This window comes from Macaca fascicularis, chromosome 11 (genome assembly GCF_037993035.2).
Source record: "Macaca fascicularis isolate 582-1 chromosome 11, T2T-MFA8v1.1".
Lineage (NCBI taxonomy): Eukaryota > Metazoa > Chordata > Mammalia > Primates > Cercopithecidae > Macaca > Macaca fascicularis.
Genome location: NC_088385.1, coordinates 83249944 through 83274975, shown reverse-complemented (window position 1 = coordinate 83274975; position 25032 = coordinate 83249944). Strand labels below are relative to the sequence as shown.

Here is a 25032-nt window from a genome sequence, read left to right as displayed (position 1 = left end):
GTACACTTTCCTTTAGACTTACAATTTTTTTAATATTCTCCAACATATTTCGTTAGTTATATCATTCATCTAATTTGGTGATTCTTACACTTTTTGGTCTCATGGTTCCTTTGTAGTCTTAAAAATTATTGAAGATTGTGAAGCACTTTTCTTTATGTGAGTTATATCTATTGATATTTATTATATTGTAAATTAAAACTAGAAATTTAAAAATTTAATCCATTTAAAGGAATAAACCCATTACATGTTAATATAAGTAACATTTTTATTAAGAATTACAATGTTTTCTCTCCCTTTACTCCCCAAAAAGTTGATTGAGAAGGTTGGTATTGGTTTATCCCAGGATTTCTCAATCTTGGAACTATTTTCAGGATTTCTCAACCTTGGCACTATATTGGCCTGGACAGTTCTTTGTTGTGGAGGGCTGTCCTGTGCATTATATGATGTTTAGCAGTATCCCTGGCCTCTACCCAGTAGATGTCAATAGCAGTTTCCCCAGTTGTGACAACCAGAAATGTTTCCAGATGTTGCCAAGTGTCCCTTGAAGGACAAAATCATCCATGATTAAGAACTGCTTTTTGGCAGTTTTTGCAAATCACTTTAATGTCTAGCTTAAAAGACACCTGCATTTTTGTATCTGCTTCTGCAGTCTGTTGTGATGTGATGATCCGATTGAAGTATATGAATAAAATCTGGCCTCACGCATATATATGTGTATATATGTGTGTGTATATATATATATATATATATATATATAGAGAGAGAGAGAGAGAGAGAGAGCTGGAAAAGGAGGATTACATTGTTAGGTTAGGTTTTATACATAATTATAGATATTCTTTGATAATATGTCAAAACTTGACTAGTAGTAATTTTCTTAATGTTAATTGCAATCTGGAAACTGAAGCGCTATCAGTACACTTTTCATACTCTGTTAAAATTCACTCTTGAATTTTGAATGGCTCTTTATTCTTGCATGATTTTGTAACATCATGCATTAGTCATTTGGAAAATATTTGCTCACTGAATTATGCAGATCTTCCAAGTGTTGACACATTAAAAAATATAGTACAGAGAAGGGCTTTATGTACACTTCTCATTCTGTTGCACAGAATATTAAAGTCTTGTGTACTAAAGGCTCAAGAATAATAATTTTTACTTCTTCATCAAGGACAGCTGTAAGTGAAACTGTCATTCTTCTGTGAGTGCATGACTGAAGAATTCAGTGCCTACTACTCCAGTTTGGTGCCTCTGCCTTGATTTGTGCTAAGTTGCCAGCAGTTTTACCCAACATTGCTTTTGTGCCATCAATGAAAATGGCAACATAATGAAAAAGTATTATGAAACTAGTTTTCACCTTGCAGACCCTCTGGAAGGGTCTTTGGGTACTCTCAGAAGTTCGGGGATCACACCTTCTAATTCATAATTGATAAGTTTTGTATAATGGATTCTGCTCCTCAGCTGAAGTTTATTTAATCAAATGTACAGAAATCTCCTGTAGTACTACTCAGAGCTGTGGTGGAAGGACTTCTGCTTTTAAAACTGAGACGTGAAATTTGGTGTTTTGAAAGTTAATATATACTTAGGTTATTTTAAAAAATTAAATTTAGAGTTCTATCATACTGTGTAATTAGTCAGGTTTGATGTAACTTTATGAATTATCTTTTGAACTTTGGCTTTAGTAACTTTTTAAATGAGTACTACCTTGTAAATAGTAAGTTACATGATCATTTTCTACTTTATTTCTTTTTTTTTTTTTTTTTTTGAGACAGAGTCTCACTCTGTCACCAGGCTAGAGTGCAGTGGCGCGATCTCAGCTCACTGCAACCTCCATCTCCTGGGTTCAAGCGATTCTCCTGACTAGCTGGGATTACAGGTGTACGCCATCATGCCCAGCTAATTTTTGTATTTTTTTGTAGAGATGGAGTTTCACCATGTTGGCCAGGATGGTCTTGATTTCTTGACCTTGTGATCTGCCTACCTCGGCCTCCCAAAGTGATGGGATTACAGGCGTGAGCCTCCGTACCCGGCCTCTACTTTATTTAATAGAAAATTTTTTCTAGCCATATATTAGATGGAAACACTTTCATATAGCATTGAAGGAACTATAAAAATTTTATGTAACAAGATGAAAATAACTATAACATATATTACTTAGTTGTCAGTGGTGTTTTTGAAAAGTTAGCATTTTTGTTGCCAAAATGCTTTTTGGAAGACTTGAAAAACGATATGTGGTACACACTCTGGTATAAATAAGCTTCATTAAGATAAAATTCTGAAACAATGCAACCGACCTGGTTTTTTGGCACTATGTACCAGAATTTTGACTGTAATAGATATGGTTTCTCTGATTCGTGTATCTGTGCACTAGAATATTTAGAGGAATTATTTAACTCAGGAGTTAATGAACCAACAAAAGGGTTAGTTACTAATAATTAAAACTACACTTGTTTATATTTATTATGAATGTTTTCAGGCAAACAGGGAAGTTAAAAAAAGAGTACAGCGAACACTAATATGCCCATTGTGTAGATGTAAGCAGTTATTAACCTTTTGTTTTATTTGTTTCATTTATTTGGAGTACAGCATGAATATTTAGAGTAAATTACAGACCTCATTATTTACTGCAAAATACTTAAATGTGTCTAAAAAATGAACACATTTTCTTATATAACCATAAAACCTTTATTACGTCTAACAAAATTGATGATAATTACTTAACCTAACACCTAGTCTATATTTAAATTTCGCCTAGTTTTCCCCAAATCTTTCTGCAGTGGGCTTGCTGAAACCAAATAAAGTCTGTACATGTTATTTGATTATGTCATTACGTCCTTAATCCTAAAGAGTCTCCTTGTTTACTTTTGTTTTCTTTTGTGTCTTTGACGGGTTTAAGAAACTTGGCTGACCGGGCGCAGTGGCTCATGCCTGTAATCCCAGCACTTTGGGAGACCGAGGTGGGTGGATTACCTGAGGTCAGGAGTTTGAGACCAGCCTGGCCAACATGGTGAAACCCCATCTCTGCTAAAAATATGAAAAATTAGCTGCTCATGGTGGCAGGCACCTGTAATCCTAGGTACTCAAGAGGCTGAGGCAGGAGAATCACTTGAACCCGGGGGGCATAGGTTTCAGTGAGCCGAGATCGTGCCATTTGCACTCCAGCCTGGGCAATAAGAGAGAAACTCCATCTAAAAAAAAAAGGGATCATGGCCAATGTCCTTTAGAGTGTTTGACTTTTTTAGATGTGTTTGATTGCTTCTTTGCAGTATTACTTAATTTCTTTATCTTCTATAATTTCTGTAAAGTAGAAGTTAAATGCAAAGGCTCGATTGTATCTAGCCAGAGCATTTTTGGCAGGAATACTTTGTAGGGAGTGTGTAGTACTTCAGGCTGCATCACGTAAGAATTCACTTAATATCTGATTGTCCTGCTGCTGCTAGTGATACAAGATTGGTAGATTTAGATGAGGATAGCCTGATTCTCTTCGTTGAAAGTTGCATCTTTTCCTTCCTTATGACTTGAAAGTGAAGATAAAGATGATATGTTTGGCACCTTGCAAAAATCCTGTCCCCCATCAACTTTTTACTGAAAGATGTTTAAATCCTTTGATTATCATTAACTGAATCAGTTACAATATTAGGTGCTGAAAAATGGTGATTTTATAATTCTGTCATTCTTTTTATACATGTTAATGAAATTTTTCTTCATATACAAGATCATCACTTAGGGTTACTTGGTAAATGTGAAATATAGTTAGTTCCTACAGAAAAGGTAGGCTGTGTGGGTGTTTGTTTATTGCAAAGTATTACTTTTTTGATTAAAGGCATGATGTGAAGTCTAATTCCAGTGGTGACAATTTCTTTTTGCCTTTTAAGTTTTTTTAAATCATGAGGAACTCATGGATTTTAATATATTCATTATGTTTCAATCATTGGTAAAATGAAGATAATAGTATCTAGCACATAGGATTTTATTAGGATTTAAAATGAATTAATATGTATATAAAGCCTAGCACCTGGTGTATGATAACCATTCATGATAGCTGATATAATAATAATAATTATTATCATTACTGTCATCAGGATTTTAAATAAAAAATGATTCCATTTGGGTTGAAGGCTGACATTTCAGGCTTTGCTATACTTCAGTATCGGTTAGAGGCTCATTTAGAACTTCTTTTCGTATGGATGGCCCATGTTTAACCCTCTAATTTTTGCATTTAAAGCAGCCACAGTGTTAGTCATATCTTTATTTGCACTTTAACGTTCCTAGGTAAGTTTATGAATAAATTAATATTTTTAGAGTAAATTACATAATAGCTGTACTTCTTTGTTAAAGTCAACCCATTGGCTTTTTGTAAAGCAAAATACTTCCTCTGATTTTTCCACTGAAATTCCGTATTACAGTTTTCATGTGCAGGGGGTTTGTTTGAAATAAGATTATCTGTTAGCTTTTGGTCATGGTGAAGATTATCTGCTGGAGGAGATAAACCAATGTCCAGAAAACCTCTGATGTATCTATCCTATCTCAAGTACTCATGACCAGCATTTTAGCTCTGAATGGAAAGAATTAGAGTTCCAAAAGCTTATTGATAATATAGTGAATAACATTTAAAGGTCCTCATGTCTCTGAGGGCTTTTATATGCAATTCTTACGAGGACTTTATGGTGTATAAATAATTATTCCCCCCATTTTACGAAAGAGGAAACTGAGCAGTTGGTAAAGTTTACAAGTCTACATAGTATGTAATAGAGCTAAAATTTGAACTTAGATAAAACTCAGACTTCTTAAGTTCCAAGCAATTTTGTCATATTTTTGGAGGTTCAAGTTTTTCAAACTTTGACTCTTGAGTAGTGTGATAGAATTCCATTATGTATACAGTGCTTTGGAGATACATTTTTTGGGGGGGGGTAGTACCTAGGAGTGCAATTGCTGAATCGTATGGCGAGTGTTTGTTTTACTTTCTAAGAAATGGCCAAGCTGTTTTCCAAAGTAGTTGTACCATTCTTACATTCCTCTTAGGCAGTGTGTGAGCAGTCCAGTGGCTCTACATCCTTGATTTTTTTTATTTTTCTCATTCCAGTAGGTGTTTAGTGGTATACTGTGGTTTCAGTTTACATTTCCCTCATTACTGATGATGTTGAGCATCTCATATACTCATTGGTCATCTTTTATATCTTCTTTTTGCGAAGTTTCATTTCATATGTTTGCCCATTTGAAAATTGTCTTGTTTGTATTATTACGTTTTAAAGATTCTTTAATACATTTTAATATCATTTTGATAGCCATGTGTATTGAGAGTACTTTCTTCCAGTCTGGGCATGCTTTCTTATTTTCTTAATGCTTTCTTTCAAAGAGCAGAATTTCATTGATACCCAATTTATCGGTTTTTTCAATGATTCAAACTTTTTTCCTATTAAAGCAAGTTTTGCCTACTCTAAAGTTGCAAAGGATACTTTCTGTGTTTTCTTTTAGAAGTTATAGAGTGTCAAGGCTCCGATTTATCTCTTTATTTTTATTCTTACTTTTACCATCGTGGTTAGATCTCTGTCATTTTATGCCTGCATTACTGAGTAGTTTCACAGCCTCCTAACTGCTATTAGAACCTTGCCCTCCAGCATTCCAGTTCATCTTTCTTAACAAAACAACCAAACAAAAAATTAATTTTTACATATTTTGGTGAGATTATGATGGGTTCAGGGTTCTTATAAGTGTATATGGCCAGAGAACACATGGATCCTATGAAGTAGATCTCTGAGGGAAATAATATGAATAAAAGAAAAATATAAAATTTTAAATGAAAGTACCACTTTTTATTATTAAAGCTTTTAACTGTAAAAAACTAGTGAGATGGCTACATTTATGTCACTCTCATTCTCAAAAGGCAGTGGTTTACTGTTGCTTAGAGCAATAGCACCTAAGTCTGGCTGTATCTGAGTCACCTGGAAGCTTTGCTTAGATGTAGATTTCACTCTACTCTTTCAGAATCTCTAAGGGTGAGGCTCAGTAACATAATGTGTTTATAAAGCACTCCAAGTGTGTCTGATGTAGCAACATTTGGACCAGCAAGTGGAAACCAGCAACTGAGAGCATAAATTTAGGCTTCCATAATCTTTAGTAGTCAAGGTTCTTAGTATGTCTGATTTTACTGTACTCTTCCAATTTCATCTTGTGTTTCTCATCATCATGGATCCAACTAGATAGCTTTCTTCACTGTTTCCCAGTGAGACTGTACTTTTATTTGTGCTGGTCTTCTATTGTGGAATATGCTTCTTTCCACTTGCTTATCCAAATACTTCTCATTCTTGAAGGTGTAGTTTAAATCTGTTCTCTTTTATAAGGCTTTCTTAGGTGATACTGTTATCTCAGTTTTCAAAATTCTTATATCACTGCTTTGGGGATTTCACAACGTGCTGCTTTATATTGTTATTATAATAGGTATGTTTGATTTCTTCAAGCAGTGTTGTAAAGAGAGTTAAATGCCTTAAATTACATGCATAATAAATGAATGATTGCTTACCATCAATTTAAGAATTTCATCTATTCTCATTCATGTTTCTGGCTGAATCTCTATCATGTATGTTGACTCATACCAACTTAATGTAGCTTGTCATTCTTTAAAAGCAGTTTTGAAGTTTTTTGCACTCTGGTTTTGTTCTATCGTTTTAGTATTTTTTTAAGAGCTGGGGAGACTGACTCTCCTTACCCCACACACATCAAAATACATTTTTATTTGTTATATGTTTAGATTATGGTGAATTGGTTATTCAAAAAATTGTGTATTTTCTAGATTGTTTTCCTTATTCAAAGGCTTAGTATCAGTTTACTTTAAAATGATTTTACCTTAAGTATAATAATAGTCTCTTAAAGAAGATGATATTTGTTTTGATTTATTTGAGCCAAACATATTTCAATTGTTTATTAAGAAAGACAGATATGTAAGGGCCGGGTGCAGTGTCTCATCCCTATAATAGCAGAACTTTGGGAGGCCGAGGTGGGCGGATCTCCTGAGGTCAGGTATTTGAGACCAGCCTGGCCAACATGGTGAAACCATCTCTACTAAAAATATTAAAATTAGCCAGGCGTGGTGGTGCATGCCTGTAGTCCCAGCTACTCGGGAGGCTGAGGCAGGAGAATCACTTGAACTTGGGAGGCAGAGGTTGCAGTGAGCCAAGATAGCGCCACTGCACTCCAGCCTTGGTGACAGAGCGAGACTCTGTCTCAAAAAAATAAAAAAAGACAGAAATGTAGATTAATTAGGCTCGCTTTCACCCTTTCCTCCTCTGCATTTAAGGACAATGCCAAAGAAGCCTGGAGACTAAATTATAGCTCATCTCATGGGCAAATAGGCAATTTCTTCTCTGTCATGTTTGAGATTCTTATCAAAGCTTCATGAAATACTGTAACTTACCTTGTAACTACTCTTTCGTTCTTGGTTGTAAAAAGCTATTTTGTATGTTTTTATTTTTAAAAAAAATCTTTCAGTTATAGTGCTTTGTGAGAGAATATATAGTATTGCTTTACTAAAACTTAAATGAGTCAATTTTAAACTAATTTTTAAGTCTTTAAAATTTTAAAACTTTTAAAACAAAAACTTTAACCTGCTTAATCAGTTTTATCAAAATTAACAGACTCTGCTTGGTTTAGCTAGGCTTGAATTAAAATATCTATTTTTAGTTTTGTGTCTCTTATCTCTTAGTACATTCTCTTAAACCCACAGAGTCCCTTCACTTTAAATGCTCTAGCAGCACTAAAAATATAAGTCATTATCCACTACTTCATAGAAAACATCAAAGGAGATTTTCTTTCATACAGTTTGCTAATGTGAAGATACTGTGCCAGATTCCCCAGGGTGACAGCATTAGATATTACTGGTTAGACACTCAGCGTGCCTTCATTTAAGTGGTTCACAGATAAGAAAGACCTAGACATCACTTTCCTCCATGAATCGAAGCAGTTCCTCCTGTCTTGTTCAGATATTTCTAGTATCGGTTCTGAACATACATGGGACTGTACTATACACATATAACAAATGTGTTCTTGAATATACTATATTTTGGAAAATTGTTTTACCTGAAAGAGGGCTTGTAGTTAGACCCACCCCTCCATTATCTTTAATTTCCCCCTCAAATGCTGTGCTTTGGTTTGTAGACAGAGGTTGTTGCTTTAGAGGTAGTATAATTACAGATTATGCTAACTTTCATCTGAGTTTTAAAATCCTTAATGCATTAAATATCTGTAATTTAGATTTCAAGTTATTTTTAAAAATAGGCTGTTTTCTGTTTTGAAGTTCCTTGTCTTTGGGTAGTTGCTTCATAGAACTATGAAAATACCTATTGAATAATGAAAGAGAATATAATATTTGGCAAATTCAGACTATAAAAATAAAATCTTTTAAAAAATCTCATAAAATGTTATGGTACCTTTGTTCAACTGTTCCTATATTCCTACAGGAGAAACTGAAATACTTCGAAAGCATTTATTGAAAAGTAAGAAAGAATAATTCAGCTTTAAGTATCTTTACAAAGATGGGGGGCAACTGTCTTATTCTTGCCGGGCCTTATTAATTGCTTCTTTAACAAAGCAGAAAGGTGAACATTAAGAACACCACAGAATTTTTTTTTATAATTTTTAATTTTTGTGGGTACATAGTAGGTATAAATGTTTATGGGGTACATTAGATGTTTTTATACAGGCCTGCAATGCCTAATAATCACATCATGGAAAATATGCATTTCCTCGAGCATTTATCCTTTGTGTTACAGACAATCAATTATACTCTTTTAGTTACTTTAAAATGTATAATTAAATTATAATTGAATATAGTCACCCTGTTGTGCTATCAAATACTAGGCTGTATTCATTCATGCTATTTTTTTGTACCTATTAAGTGTCCTTAGCTCCCCTCACCCTACCCTCTCACTACTCTTCCCAACCTCCAGTAACCATCCTTCTACTCTGTATCTCCATGGGTTCAATCGTTTTGATTTTAAGATATCACAAATGAGTATTTTTTCCTTGAAAAAATGTTCTTTTATGTATCTTTTTTTAACTTAATATAACATTAAAAAATGATCAACTATTACCTGTACTTGTTTCTCAGCTCTTTTCTGTTGGGATTTAACCTTCTAGGTTTTGCAAGTTGGACAGATTGAGATCTCCTTTTAGCAAGAGTGGTAGAAGTTTTATCTGTAGAGTTGACCACTACAATTTTGTTTTTCTTATATGAGGCCTAGAGAGGACTTTCTGTATTTTTAATAAATGTACAGCCAAGTAATATCAGTAGAATTATTAAGTAATGTTTGTATAGTTTTTGAGAGAAAGCAAACAGATTTATAGAATTTTTTCTTTTTCTTCTTTTTTTTGGTTGTTGTAACTTTGAAAATATATGAACTTTATTTAAGAATGAAACAATGAAATCTTAGCAAGTTGATCTCTTTTGAATTCAGTATTCAACTACTGGGGAATTCAGTATTTTTCGAGTCTCCTCTATCAAGCTGGCTTTCATTTAGCCTGCTTATAAATAGTCCTGTAGTAGAAAGCAAGTGCAAAGATGATTTTCGCAGCTCCTGCCCACATGAGTTTAATTTGTAATTGGGAAATATAGGGGAAGGAAGTAGGGAAACATTGCAAGGAAATATGAAAGCTTAATGTAAGCGAACTTTCAGTTCCAGTAACATAGCAAAGTAGATGTTCAGAAAAAATCCTTCTAGTAGGAACATCAAAATACTAAGTAAAATGTCTTAGAAATTTAAAATGTGAGTTGTCAGTAAAATAAGGGAATTAACAGGAGGGGCAGAATTATTGAGAAAGCGGGACTTCAGAGGTGATGAGATCTGGAGCCAGCATCTACTAATTTCTGAAGGTCTAAAGCTTGAGTTTTAGCAAGAGAAAGGAGTAAAAAGACTGTGGCCCATTCATGATGGAAATTTGGATTGAAGATTTCTCCTCATAAAATTAGAGGTCCTGAAGGGTAACGTACTTAGTTAATGAACTGGAAAACATACCCACAGAGGAAGACTATATTTGCCTGTCTTGGTCTTGATTCTAGGTGAAATGATGGGAGGGGAGAGTCTTCCTTGAGAAATTCTAAGCACAAGCACATATTTATATGAGTTTGGGGTCAAAATCTATATTATCTCTGTGGCAAAAAACACCCTTCAGTTTAGTTCAAAACAATTTGGGCTCTTAGTATGCACAAGTGCCTGGAAGAATTGGCATAAGTCTTCTTTAGAGAAGAGTATTTTAAACGCAGACTTCAAAGAAGTATATATGAGTCCATAATTTAAAATCAATAAAAAATTAAAATGAGGTACCATTGTGTACCTATAAGAAAGAATAGCTTAAAATCCAAAATGCTGTCGCCACCAGATGCTGGCGGTGATGTGAAAAAAAAAAAAAAAATCGTCAACACGTGGGATAACAAACCATTATCAGAGAGAATTCACATGAAGTACCTACTGTGCAGTTGTATAAAGTCTGCATCAGTTGGAACTATCAGTTGCAGAATGAAATTTAATGGGTGAGAGTCATTTTTAAAAGAGATAATGCTGAGGATCTTTCAGAATTCTTGAAAGACAACAACTGTCTGATTAAAGAGACCCCACAATTTCCAAGCAGGAAATCTAAAAAATAATAGCCTTAATGCTGATATTTGGCAAGAAGAAAGGCTCAGAAGTAAGGAACTAGAAAAAGAATAATAGAATAAACCCAAAGTAAACAGGGAAGGAAATAATAATAAAGATAATAAGTTAATTAAATAGAAGACAAGACACAGTTGAGATCAGGGAAGATGGTGGTGGTTTGAAAAGGCTAGTAAAATTGTCAAACCTTTGGCAAACTTAAGCGGAAAAAGAAACATCAGGAATGAAAGGGGATACAACTAAAAATACAAGTAGATGTTTAAAAGATATTATAAACAACTTTAAGCCAATAAATTTCAAAAGTTTAATGAAATGAACAGATTTCTGGAAAGATGATTTCCCAAAACTGACTCCGTAATTAGAAAATTCTAGTGATTTTTATAATCTTTAAAGTCACCTAATTAGTAATACAGATTACTTTTACAAAGAAAACATGAAGCTCAGGTTTACAAACAAATTCTACCAAACCTTTAGGGGAAAAATAAAAAGTTTAATTTCACATTAGTACTGTATTTCATTAATTATAAAAACACTCCCCCCCACCCCAGCACATACATACTCTGTCATCTCTGAAATTCAGTTGAATCTTAAATTGATGGTATTTTACAATCTCTGTTGGTCACTGTTATTGTTAAACACTGGATTTTTTTAAATCATTCTGAGTTTGGGATGTGTGCTATATATCTTTTTGTTGTTGTTGTTGGAGATGGAGTCTCTCTCTGTCGCCCAGGCTGGTGTGCAGTGGCACAATCTTGACTCACTGCAACCTCCGCCTCCCAGGTTCAAGCGATTCTCCAGCCTCGGCATCCTGAGTAGCTGGGATTACAGGCATGCACCACCATGCCCAGCTAATTTTTGTATTTTTAGTAAAGATGGGGTTTCACCGTGTTGGCCAGGCTGGTCTCGATCTCCTGACCTCGTGATCCACACACCTTGGCCTCCCAAAGTGCTAGGATTACAAGCGTGAGCCACCACGTCCAGCCTGTGTGCTATGTATCTTATAATTGCCATCAGTCTCTCTACCTCTCCCTGTATTTTATGACCTCTCTGAAGTCAGGAATATAGCCTGTAGTTGGTGACATCTTAGAACTGATAAAATGAAAAAAAGAAACATTCCTTAAATCAGGCTTTTATATGAGAAGCAGACAGGGACATTGCCAGAGAAAAAAATTATAAGACATTTATTGTTCATGAACCTAGATGCAGAAATTCAAAAATTATTAGCAAACTGAATCTAGCAAGGTAAGCATTGTACTCACATCAGGTTGTTCCAGTAGTGCAAGGATGGGTTTGATATTAGAAAAGCTATGATTTCCACTTAACACTTTAACAAATTAAAGAAGAAAAACTGTTATCATCTTACTAATAAGGAAAACATATTTGAAAATTTTAACATCTAGTCACAATAAAAACTCTTAGCAAACTAGGAATAGACGGGATCTGTCCTAACCTTGTGAAGTTAGAATCTAGAACAAGAAAAAGGTGTGGACTATTTACACTTCATCTCAAATATTTCAAATTTAGCCAGTGAATAAAAAGTAAAGGAAGAAACAAACTAATAAGTGTTCTATACAGACCCCCTAATTGACATAGAAATCATTAAAATTATTAAGAAGTTAGCTAGGCATGGTGTAGTCCCAGCTACTTGGGAGGCTAAGGTGGGAGGATTGCTTGAATACAGGAAAGTCGAAGTTACAGTGAGCCGTAATCGCATCACTGCCCTCCGGCATGAGCGACAGAGTCAGACCCTGCCTCAAAAAATATATATATTATTAAGAAGTTACTGAATATATGTTAACTGCAGTTCTGTGGACCCATAACAAGTAGTTAGCAAAATGTGATTCAAGATACACTACTTAAAATAACAGAAAATAAGTTACACAACAGTAAGTCTAATAAGAGACGTGAAATTATCTTATGTGGGAAAGTGAACATTAAGATTGTGTATTCTAAATAAATAGACCATGTTTATGATAGGAAAATTCAACACTATTCCAGCATGACATCACTTCTCATTGATTTTCTAGGGTCAATGCATTTTGAATCAATGTCTCAACAGGAGTTTTTTGAAAGTACTTGATAAGACCATTCTTAACTCTCTAGGGAAAGCAAAGAGCAAAGAGTCAAGATACTCCTGAAGAAAAGCAGAACCAGGCAAGGGTGGGAGTAGAGATGCATTGCAGTGCATGTAACTAACAAAGGATTACTATCCAGAGAAAGTTAAGTACTCCTATGGATTAACCAAAAAGACCAAAAAGTTCGCCAGAAAGATGTCCAAAAGACATGAATAGATACCTCACAGAAGAGGTAACACGGATGGCCAATAAATGTGAAATGATGCTTAACATCATTAAGAATTACCAAATGTAGTTAATCACCAAATAGTAATGAATTGCTATTTGATACCCACCCACCACATCAAAAAAAAATTTCAAGTCTGATAATTACAGGTGTCAGTAAGGATATGAAATCATATGAATTCCCATTTACAACTGATGGAAGCATAATTGGTAGAACCATTTTTGAAAAATAGTTTGACATTACATAGTAAAGTTAAAGACAAACTCGAATCCTTTGCTTTTATGCTTCTAGGAATACTCTCACACATATACCAGCAGAATTGTTGGTAATAGAAGAAAAACACCTGAAAAAACCTAAATGTTTGTCATGAGTGGAATGAATAAATATTACAATATATTCATACAATAGAATACCATACAGTTGTGAAATGAATGCTTTAAAGCTACAGGAATCAACATGGAAGAATTTATGAAACAAATTAAAGTTAAGACATTTATGTAAAGTTTAAAAACAAGTAAAACTTACCAATAGGAATAGATATGTGATAAAACAATGGAATGAGTAAACAGAATTAGGGATAATGGTAGATATATGATAAAACAATGGAATGAGTAAACAGAATTGGGGATAATGGTGAACTCTGGCTGGAAGAGAGGGAGATATTTCTTTTTTTTTTTTTTTTTTTTTGAGACGGAGTCTCGCTGTGTCGCCCAGGCTGGAGTGCAGTGGCCGGATCTCAGCTCACTGCAAGCTCCGCCTCCCGGGTTTTTACGCCATTCTCCTGCCTCAGCCTCCCGAGTAGCCGGGACTACAGGCGCCCGCCACCTCGCCCGGCTAGTTTTTCGTATTTTTTAGTAGAGACGGGGTTTCACCGTGTTAGCCAGGATGGTCTCGAACTCCTGACCTCGTGATCCGCCCGTCTCGGCCTCCCAAAGTGCTGGGATTACAGGCTTGAGCCACCGCGCCCGGCCGAGAGGGAGATATTTCTAATGCACATGTGTTATATAAACTTGTATATATCATATTTAAAATAAATGTTTATTCTTTCTTTTTTAAAAGTATAGTTTGGGGACTGTTACTGGTTTCTGTCATGTTTTCCTAGTTCTGTAACTAGATGAAAAAAATGAGTACACTACCATGAGTTTTTTTGTTAAGTTAAATTCCTTCAATTCAAAACATTGTCCTTTATTATAAGATCATAGTTTTTCCAATGTATGGTATTTAATGTCCCTTTATGAATTGATGGAGATTGTGAGTTACAGGTGTTTTTTGTTTTTGTTTTTGTTTTTGTTTGTTTTTTGAATGTGTCTTATCAAGATGAAAATCCAGATAGGTGTTGGGGGGCATGGAATTTTACTGGTCCACAAATTTCAAAATTTAGGGACCATTGGTTTATGTTATTTACCATATGAGAGGATTGTGGGTACATGATAAAGATGGGAAAATTCTTACATTTTTAGATGAAATAATGAACCATGAAGTTAGTTTGAAACATGGTTACAACCATGGATCCAAAAGAGCTTCTTAAGGACAGTGTTAGGCTCATCATGCAGGAAATTTTTGGAGTGTGGCAACCAGTAATTTATATCCAAATACAAAGCCCGTAAGGTTAGATAGAGTCTCTGTGGGTAAGTAAAAAGATGCAAGCATTGGCACCAATATATAAACATCAGCTAGGAAAGGGAGTGGAGACACTAGTATTCAGACTTGCTGTTCTAGAATAAGCAGTATTCTCTCATAGCTTGGTTTTCATGCTTACAGAGAATGGCTGCAAGACTCCAGTTACCTTTGGAGCATTTGAATATGTACGGTGGGGAGTAAGATTTTCTTTATGTTTTGAGAGCTTAGTTATAGAGAAGAAATAGTGCCTGGAAAGAGTAGTAGGCCCTTTCTAATATGATATTTGCATAGATTTCTAGTGGTAGAATTCTTTAAACAATGATGTTTTGAAAGTTTTGGGTTGAGTCCCTGATTTGCAAACTGCCTTTATATGTAAAGGAAGACCCACTTGGGTGATTTAGGTTCTATAGGCTGTCCTTTCTGTACTGTCATTGTGATGTCACTCATTTTTTTCCCTTCCCACCACAGATTGTATTGCTGCCTGGAACTTTTTATTTTTTAGCTTTATTGGCATGTAATTGACAAATATAAATAATATATATTTCTCGTACAACTTGGTGTTTTGTGAAATTATCACCACAATCAAGCTACTTAACATTTCTATCACTTCACTGTTACCATTTTTTGGCATGTGTTGTGAGATCAGTTAAGATCTCCCCTGTAAGCAAATTTCAAGTATTTAATACAGTATTAACTCTGCATACATTAGATCCCCAGAACTTAATTCATACTGCATACCTGAAACTTGTACCCTTGGACTAACATCTCCCCATTTCCCCCACTCCTCAGCCTCTAGCAACCACCATTCTAATTCTGTGCATCTATGAGTTCAACTATTTTAAATTCTACATATAAGAGAGATCATGCAGTATTTGTCTTTCCATGTCTGGCTTATTTCACTTAGCATACTGTCCTCCAGCATTGTCTGTGTTGTCACAAATGGGAAGATTTCCTTCTTTTTCAAGGCTGAATAATTTTCTATTGTATATGTGTATATATGTATATATATATATACACATATATATAAAAACCTCAGTTTATTTATCCATTCTCTGTCAGTGGACATTTAGGTTGTTTCCATATCTTCGCTATTGTGAATAATGCTATGGTGAGCATGAGAGTACAGTTATCTCTTTGAGATACAGATTTCATTTCCTTTGGATATATACTCTAAAGTGGTGGTGTTGGATCATACAGTAATTCTATTTTGAATCTTTTGAAGAACCTTCATACTGCTTTTCATAATAGATGTACCCATTTATTTTCCCACCAGCTGTGTACAAAGAGTCACTTTTTCCCTGCATCCTAGTGAAAAGTTAACTTATGTCTTATTGATAATGGCCATTCTGGCAGGTATGAAGTGGTATCTCATTGTGGTTTTGACTTGTGTTTCCTTGATGATTAGTGATGTTGAACATTTTTTATATACCTAATGGCCATTTGCATATCTTCTTTTGAGAAATGCCTGTTCAGGTCTCTTGCTCACTTTTTAATTAAGTTATTTTGTTTCTTTTCATTTTTTAATTTTTGTTATTGAGTTGAGTTTTTAATATATTTTGTATATTAGCCCCATATTAGATACAGCGTTTGTAAATATTTTCTTCTATTCTGTCAGTTGCCATTTTACTATGTTGATTGTTTCCTTTGCTGTGCAGAATCTTTCTAGATTGATGCAGTCTTACTTGTTTTGCTTTTGTTGCCTTGGCTTTTGGTGTCATATCCCAAAAGTCATTGCTCTGACCAATGTCAAGAAGCTTTTATTCCTTTTTTCTTTGGTAGTTTTATGGTTTCAGCTCTTACAGTGTCTTTAATTCATTTTGAGTTGACTTCTGCATGTGGTGTGAGATAAGGGACAAATTTCTTTCTTCTGCATGTGGATATCCAGTTTGCCCACCACCATTTATTGAAGAGAGTATCTTTTGCCCATTATATGTTCTTGGCACACTGGTTGAAGATAAGTTGACCATAAATGTGTGGGCTTGTTTCTGGGCTCTCTATTCTGTTCCATTGGTCTGTATGTCTGTCTGTATGCCAATGCTATACCATTTTGATTACTGTTGTTTTGTAATATATTTTGAAATAAGCAAATGTGGTACCTCTAGCTTTGTTTTTTTCTTCTTCTTGATCAAGATTTCTTTTTTTTTTTTTTTTTTTTTTTTTTGAGACGGAGTCTAGTTCTGTCGCCCAGGCTGGAGTGCAGTGGCTGGATCTCGGCTCACTGCAAGCTCCACCTCCCGGGTTCACGCCATTCTCCTGGCTCAGCCTCCCGAGTAGCTGGGACTACAGGCACCCACCACCGCACCCGGCTAATTTTTTGTATTTTTAGTAGAGATGGGGTTTCACTGTGATCTCAATCTCCTGACCTCGTGATCCGCCCACCTCGGCCTCCCAAAGTGCTGAGATTACAGGCGTGAGCCACCGCGCCTGGCTTGATCAAGATTTCTTTAGCTATTCTGGGTCTTTGTGATTTCATATGAGTTTTAGGAATTTTTATTTATTTATTTATTTATTTTTGAGATGGAGTCTGGCTCTGGAGTACAGTGGCCAGATCTCAGCTCACTGCAAGCTCCGCCTCCCAGGTTTACGCCATTCTCCTGCCTCAGTCTCCCGAGTAGCTGGGACTACAGGCGCCCGCCACCTCGCCCGGCTAGTTTTTTGTATTTTTAGTAGAGACGGGGTTTCACCGTGTTAGCCAGGATGATCTTGATCTCCTGACCTCGTGATCCACCCGTCTCGGCCTCCCAAAGTGCTGGGATTACAGGCTTGAGCCACCGCGCCCGGCCTTATTATTTTTTTTTTTTTGAGACGGAGTCTCACTCTGTCATCCAGGCTGGAGTGCAGTGGCGTGATCTCGGCTCACTGCAACCTCTGCCTCCTGGGTTCAAGCAATTATCCTGTATCGGCCTCCTGAGTAACTGGATTACAGGTGTGGACCACTACGCCTGGCTATTTTTCTTTTTTTGTATTTTTAGTAGAGATGGAGTTTCACGATGTTGGTCAGGCTGGTCTCGAACTCCTGACCTCATGATCTGCCACTTTGGCCTCCCAAAATGCTGGGATTACAGGCGTAAGCCACCACGCCCAGCCATTTTTGGTATTTTTTTAAAGAATGGCATTGGGATTTTGATAGTGATGTCTTTGAGTCTGTAGATCTTTTGAATAGGATGGACATTTTAACAATATTAATTCTTCTGATCCACAAAAATGGGATGTCTTTCCATTTATCTGTGTCTTCCTTCATTTCCTTCATCACTATTAATTTTCAGTGTATAAATCTTTCACCTCTTTTTATTTCTTAGTATTCTTTTCTAATTTCCTTTTTGAGTAGCTCATTATGTATATAAACACCACTAATATTTGTATCCTGCAACTTTACTGAATTTGTTTATTAGTTCTAAAAGTTTTTTAGGGAACCTGTAGGGTTTTCTACATACATGATTATGTCATCTGCAAATAGGGAGAGTTTTACTTTTTCCTTTACCGTTGGACACCTTTTATTTCTTTTTCTTGTCTTAATTCTTGTGGCTAGGACTTCCAATACTAGGTTGAATGGAAGTGGTAAGAGTGGGCATCCTTGCCTTGTTCTGGATCTTAGAGAAAATGTTTTTTGGCTTTTCTCTATTGCTTATTATGTTATCAGTGGGTATTTCATATGTGGTCTTTATTGTGTTTAGATAAGTTTCTTCTATACCTATTTTGTTGAGAGTTTTTGTTATGAATAGATGTTGAATTTTTTCGGATGCTTTTTCCGCATTTACTAAAGTGATCACATGGTTTTATCTTTCATCCTGTTAATGAGGTGTATAACATTGATTGCTTTGTGTATGTTGAACCATCCTTGCATGCCATTTGACCATAGTGTATGATTCTTTCAGTGTGCTGTTGAATTCTGCTTGCCAATATTTTATTAAGTATACATTATGTGTATAGTTGTTCATAGTTGTAATATCTATTTCTTCTGATTTTATGTGAATCTTCTCTTTTTTTCTTAGTCTCGCTAAGAGTTTGTTGATTTTATCTTTTCAAAAAACTCCTTTCTGTATTGTTTTTCTATTCTCTCTTTTATTTATTTCTGCTCTAATTTTTATTCTTCTGCTAATTTTGGGCTTAGTTTATTGTTCTTTTTCTAGTTACTTGAAGTATAATGGTAAGTTATTTGAGTTTTCTTTCTTTTTCTTTTCTTTTCTTTTTTTTTTTTTCTTTTTAGACAAGATCTCATTCTATTGTCCAGGCTGGAATGCAGTGACATGATCACATCTCACTGCTTCTTTAAACTCCTGGGATCAAGCATTCTTTCTGCTTCAGTGTCCCAAGTAGCTGAGACTACAGGCATGTGCCACCACACCTGGCTAATTTTTAAAACTTTTTGTAGACACAGGGTCCTGCTGGGTTGCCCTGGCTGGTTTTGAACTCCTGAGCTCAAGCAATTCTCCTGCCTCCCAAAGTTTTGGGATTACAGTCATAAGCCACTGCACCCAGCCAGTGATTCCTTTTTAAATGTAGTCTTTATCACCATGAACTTCCGTTTTTGTACTGCTCTTGCTACATTCCACAAATTTTAGTAAGTTGTGTTTTTTGTTTTTCTTGAGACGTTTTTAAAATTTCTCTTTTAATTCCTTTTTGACCTAATGATTGTTCTAGTGTTAGTTTTCATCTATTTGTGATTTTTCTGTTTTCTTACTGTTATTGATTACTTAACAGTAAGTAATAATCAACTTTTACTTGATTATTTACTGTTTCATTCTTTTGTGATAAGAAAAGAGACTTGATATTATTTTGATAGTTTAAATTTTTTAAGACTTTTTTTGTTACCTGACACGGGATCTATCCTGAAGAATGTTTCATTTTCACTTGAGAAGAATATGTATTCTTCTGCTGTTGGGGAAATTCTATGTGTCTGTTGGGTCCATTTGGTCTGTAATGTTGTTCACTTCTTTTCCTTTTATTTTCTGTTTGGACAATCTGTCCACTTAAAAAAAAGTGGGGTATTGAATTGCTATTATCGTATTGCTCTTTTTCTTTCTTCAGATCTGTCCATGTTTGCTTTATATATTTAGGTGCTTTGAAGTTGGGTGCATATATATGTGTAGTTCTGTCTTCCTATTGAATTAGCGATTTTATTATAATGGCCTTTGTCTCTGTGACAGTTTTTGACTTATAGTCCATTTTTCCTGATACATATATAGCCACTTCTACTCTTTGCATAGAATATCTTTCTCCACCACTGCCCTTTCAGCCCATGCATATTTTAAAATCTAAATTGATTTTCTTGTAAACAGCATATAGTTGGGTCTTGTTTTTTATTCATTCAGTGACTCTATTTCTTTTGATTAGGAAGTTTAGTCCATTTAACTTTAAAATAATTATTGATAAGTAATAACTTATTCTTGCCCTATTGTTCATTGATTTCTGTGTGTTTTGTAGTTCTCTTCTTCCTTTCTCTCATTTTCTTTCTTTGTGGGTTTTTTTTTTTTTTTTTTTTTTTTTGGCAGTGGTGTGTTTTCTTTTCTCTTTAGCTTTTTAACCTATTGTGCATTTTTTGTGGGTGATTACTGTGGTAGTCACATAAAACATTATATAGTTATCACAGTCTATTTTAAGCTGATAACAAATTTCAGCTGTCTTTAGATACTCCACATTTTACCTCCCCCCACCTCATACTTATGTAATTAATGTCACATTTTACTTCTTTCTGTATTGTGTTCCTATTAATAAGTTTATGTCATTATAGTTATTCTACTTCTGTCTTCTAATTTATATACTAGTAATAAAAGTGATTTATTTACTACCATTACAGAATTATCATATCCTGTGTTTGTCTTTATGTTTACCTTTAGCATTCAGATTTATACTTTCATATGCTTTTATGTTGTTTAGCATCTTTTCATTTTTAACTTGAAGAACTCTTTGCACTTATTGTAAGGTAAGTCTAGTGGGAATGAGCTCCCCTCATTTTTTGTTTGTCTGGGAAAGTCTTTACCTTTCATTCTTAAAGGACAGTTTCACATTTTAAAGTGTTCTTGGCTGGCAACATTTTCTTTCAGTACATTGAATGTATCATTCTACTCTGTTGTGGCCTGCAAGGTTTCCACTGAAAAATGTTGTAGATAGTCTTACAGTGTTTTCCTGATTTTGTTAGATTTTCTATCTGTATTCTCTTATAGCTCACTGAGCTTCTTTAAGAAAATCATTTGAATTATTTGTGAAGCAGTTCATGATGCTTATTTAGAGTTGGTTACAGAGCTTTATTTGCCTTTTTGGTGATGTCTTGTTTTTCTGACTTACGTTAGTGTCTGCATTTGAAGGAGCAGATACCTCCTCCAGTCCTTGGAGACTGAATTCAACAGATAAAGACCTCCTGTTGCCATTTTTCTGGACTCATGGTACTACCTCTGACATTGTGATTGAGTGGGACTGGAGCTGGTTCTGTTGCATCTGCTATTGGTGAGCCTGTTACCTAGGGCATTGGTGGATGTGGTTCCTGCCTGGTTCTTGGTCAGACAAGCCTATCTCTGAACTGCGGTTGAGCAGGGTTGGAATCACAATATAGGGCCACATTCAGAAGGGCCTCAGTCAATTCTGTAGATGGTAGGTCCATTAAGAGGAATGTGGTTGGGTGTATTACCACTGTGTTCTGCAGACAGATTATTCAAGGGACAGGATTGTCTTTGAGGTCTAGAGTGGGGCTGCAGCTGGGGTCATGGCTGTTTGAGGAGCTGTGGTTGTGTTGGAAGTCAGCAGGCTTGTTACCAGGGGTGCTAGTGGGCATGGTTTTTACCAGGTGAGTTTCTGAGCAGGCACGACTCCCTCTAGACCATGAATCAGTAAGGCTACAGCCAGGTCACAGCTGGTACCATCTTTTTTTTAAAAAAAAACACTTGTCTGTGAATCTCACCTTACAAAAAAATGCTTGATGCTGGCATTTGTGTTGGCTGACTTAGGGAAAGGAGAGAGACAGTAAGCACTATTCCCATGGCTGAATTCTAATCTTGTCTCTGTTGCACATTTACTGTGTAACCTTGAATATGTGCCTCTCATCCAGATTACTTTATACATAAAACAAGGACACTCCTTTTGTATGTCACATTGTTGTTTGAATTTATTGAGAACATACACAGAACACTCATTAAAATTATATTATTTAATTATGAGGTAGTATTGTGATGGTTGCATGGATAGGTACTATTAGTTTAGTACATTTTTAGTTATAAATAGATTTTTGTAAATAGTCTATTCACAAACCTGTGAATAGACTAAGCATTTCATATAACATTTAATACTTTGTGGGAATAGTGTCTCTGTGTTTCAGTCAACATATAATGAACATGTACTCATTCACATTGAAAGCTCAGTAAGAGCGGAAGCTAAGGTGGCTAACATAGCTGTGCCTAACATAGTTCCCAGCACATAGTAGGTGCTCACTTAATTTTTATTGGATGATTTTAATTACATATATGAAATTATAAAGAATTTTTTATCCAGAGGAAAGTACGGTCTTACACTTCTTGCAATGAATGTAGGTACATGGACAAGAATGCTATCTAAAATTGTTTTAAGCTATCCTTTTATTTTTGTATGTGTATTTATAAGTGCTTTCATGTTGAGAACATATTTAATGCTGATAATGGAGAATCTACAGCAGTGTTTTCTGAGGAAATGTAGGACAATAAGATTGCTTGGTATAATTTTCAGCCATGTAATTATTAGTAATGTTAGTAAGATTTTGCTAACTACAGCTAAGAAACTACTTTGCCCTATTAGAGGATAGAAATTGATGGAGAGCCTTATTATTGTGTTTTCTATTTTAAAGCAAAGTTCATTATCTCCCATCTTAATTTATATGCTCCCATTTTGGTTTATGTGCTCCATCTTGATTTACAGATCATTTTAATGTTATGAATAGACTTGTTTACTAAGCCTGAGCTGCTCTAATATGTCAAATAAGAATATATTCTTATTTGACTCACATGTTCTGTAAGGGAACTTACTGCTGAATTTGTGTACAACAGTCTTCAGATACTCATTTTATAGAGTGGTGGTTCTCTGTGTGTCTGGACATAGTACTTTCTTAAATTCTTGTTGGTTGATTTTTGTTCTTAATGTTTTGATCTTTCTCGAACTTGTCCTGCTGCTTTAAGGATTTTAAAATCTCTTAAAGCCTAGGTTTATTATCTTGAGATTCAAGATAAAATGTGTAACTCTTACAGTGATTTCATACTAATGTAATTCAGTGTTTTCTATCATGAGTGTGCACATAGAATTTTATAGAATTTAAAGGGGTTTTTCCAAATACTAATTAGGTTATTTCAGAATATCAGCTATGTTTGCCATTCATTTTTTTTTTTCTTAAATAGAGATGGTCTGGAATTTGTCCAGATAACCCATTAAAGTTCCAATTGTCCAATGAGGTATCTTCCCCAGTCTGCATCTTTTATCTTAACAGAAAGAAATGTAGGCTGGGCATTTTCTGTGGGCATTTAGCAGATTCCAGAAACTCTTATGACCTTTTATGGTATTTGCCTTTGTTTGTCTACCATTTTCAAATGGAAAGAGCCACTAGACCATATAAGATATATGTAGTTGGTCTCTTCAGTAGCAAGGTGGTAATAACATTTTGTAATTATTTATTTTTTAAAATTAAGGAATTTCAGAAGAAAGATATCATTTACATCAGTGTTTTCTAATTTGGACCATGGTCTCTTGTAAGACATATATTTTATATCACTACCCAAAACATAGTAAATAGTTATGTAAAAAGCCTAAAACAACATGAAACAATTTGCCCTTTAATATCAGAGTAGGATGCACTTTGATATTTTCTATCCTGACCCATTTAATTTTTAAAAGCACTGTTTGTGACCCACCAAATTGATTTTTCAACTTAACAATGTGTGGTGACTTGTATCCTGAAAAACACTTTTAAATAAGTACATGTTTATCCCAAGACCAGAATCTGTTTCTAACATAAATGCCTCACGTAACTTAAAACTGTCATGATGATCTTGCAACATTGATGCTCTTTTGTCCTTAGTATTACTTTAAAATTACAAAAATCTGTAGTGATTATAAGTAATTCTGAAATTAAATTGAAATCACAAAGGTATATATAATGTTTTGAAAATACATCTTTAGCTTTTTAGAGTGATCTAGATTTTGGTTTTGAATGAACAATTGCCATTAAAATTTTTAGTAGTTTTTTTTTTTTTTATTATTGAAGAAAAGAGTATTTGTGTTTCCCTTGTGAAATTAGTCTATAGCAATTACATCCTGTCTTGAGATTATTGTAATATAATGGTTTTCTTTGAATTATAGATTTGAAATATAACTATTTTATTACTACTTTACATTTATGTGACATAAATGATCAAATTGATCAAAACAATACACATATACACATATGTGTGAGTATACATATATATAATTTCATCCTCATGAGTCTGTGATGTATAGGCAAGGTAGGTTGTAGAGAATAATTAAACAGATTTAGGATCCAGAAATATGCTATCATATAATGTTTCCACTGCTTCTCTTGAAATAATACTTTTTTAGTTTGCCAAGTAGTTTCCCAGGTATTTTGAGCTTAGCAAATATTGTAAAACCTTTAACATGAAGAATGTTAATGGAAGCTTTATGAAGTTGGTGTAACCTATGGTACATCTTTGGCTAAACCACATTTATTTTACCACCATTCAGATGAGGTAAGAAAGATGGCACTCTTACTTGAATTTCTAAATAATTAAACACCAGTGATTACATCTTGTGGGAGAAGGAGTACAGATGACTGGTTTGAGTTAGGATTACTCAAAGAGTAGAAGGAAGGATAAAGTGGTAACAGGTGGCTATCAGGGAAGGGAAAATAAATCCTGCTATTATTGTATTTAGTAATATTTTGTTTTTCTTACCTGCCTTTTCTGAACTGTTGAATGAAGATCCTGGACATAATAATAGCTTACATTGAAATGTTTTCTATGTATCCGGCAACAATCTGAGAACTTTGTTTTAAGAAAAAGACATTTACATGTATATGTACTGTGAAATGTTTCATGCAGTCTGAAGAGTATATAAAATGCATTTACAGTTAAATAATAATAATAAAACCAATACTTACATACCCAGCATCCCAGATTTAGAGGAGATCTTATATATATCTCCTGATCCTTATCTCTTCCCCTTTATATGCCCTCTACATGCTCCAGGTAACCAGAATCCTCACTTTTGTGTGCCTTTTCTTTTTTTCTAGTAATGTTACCATCATGTGTGCATATCTAGACAATTTATGGTTATTTCTTTAAACACTATTTAGAGTGTGTTTGAAGAAAAACTTTAGACAAATTAAATTTAACAGAGTTTGAGTGAGAACGATTCATGGATTGTGCAACACTCAAAACCAGAAGAGGTCCAGAGAGCACCACTCTGAAACATAAGCAGTGAATATTTATAGACAGAACTCAGAAATACAGAAGTAGCTTGA

The 25032-nt window shown here is 34.7% G+C and overlaps 1 protein-coding gene across 24 annotated transcripts in view; it reads left to right on the top strand.

Annotated features, from left to right (window-relative positions):
- Positions 1-25032, top strand: part of OSBPL8 (oxysterol binding protein like 8) — a 216990-nt gene that overhangs the window by 113464 nt on the left and 78494 nt on the right. The window lies entirely within an intron of this gene.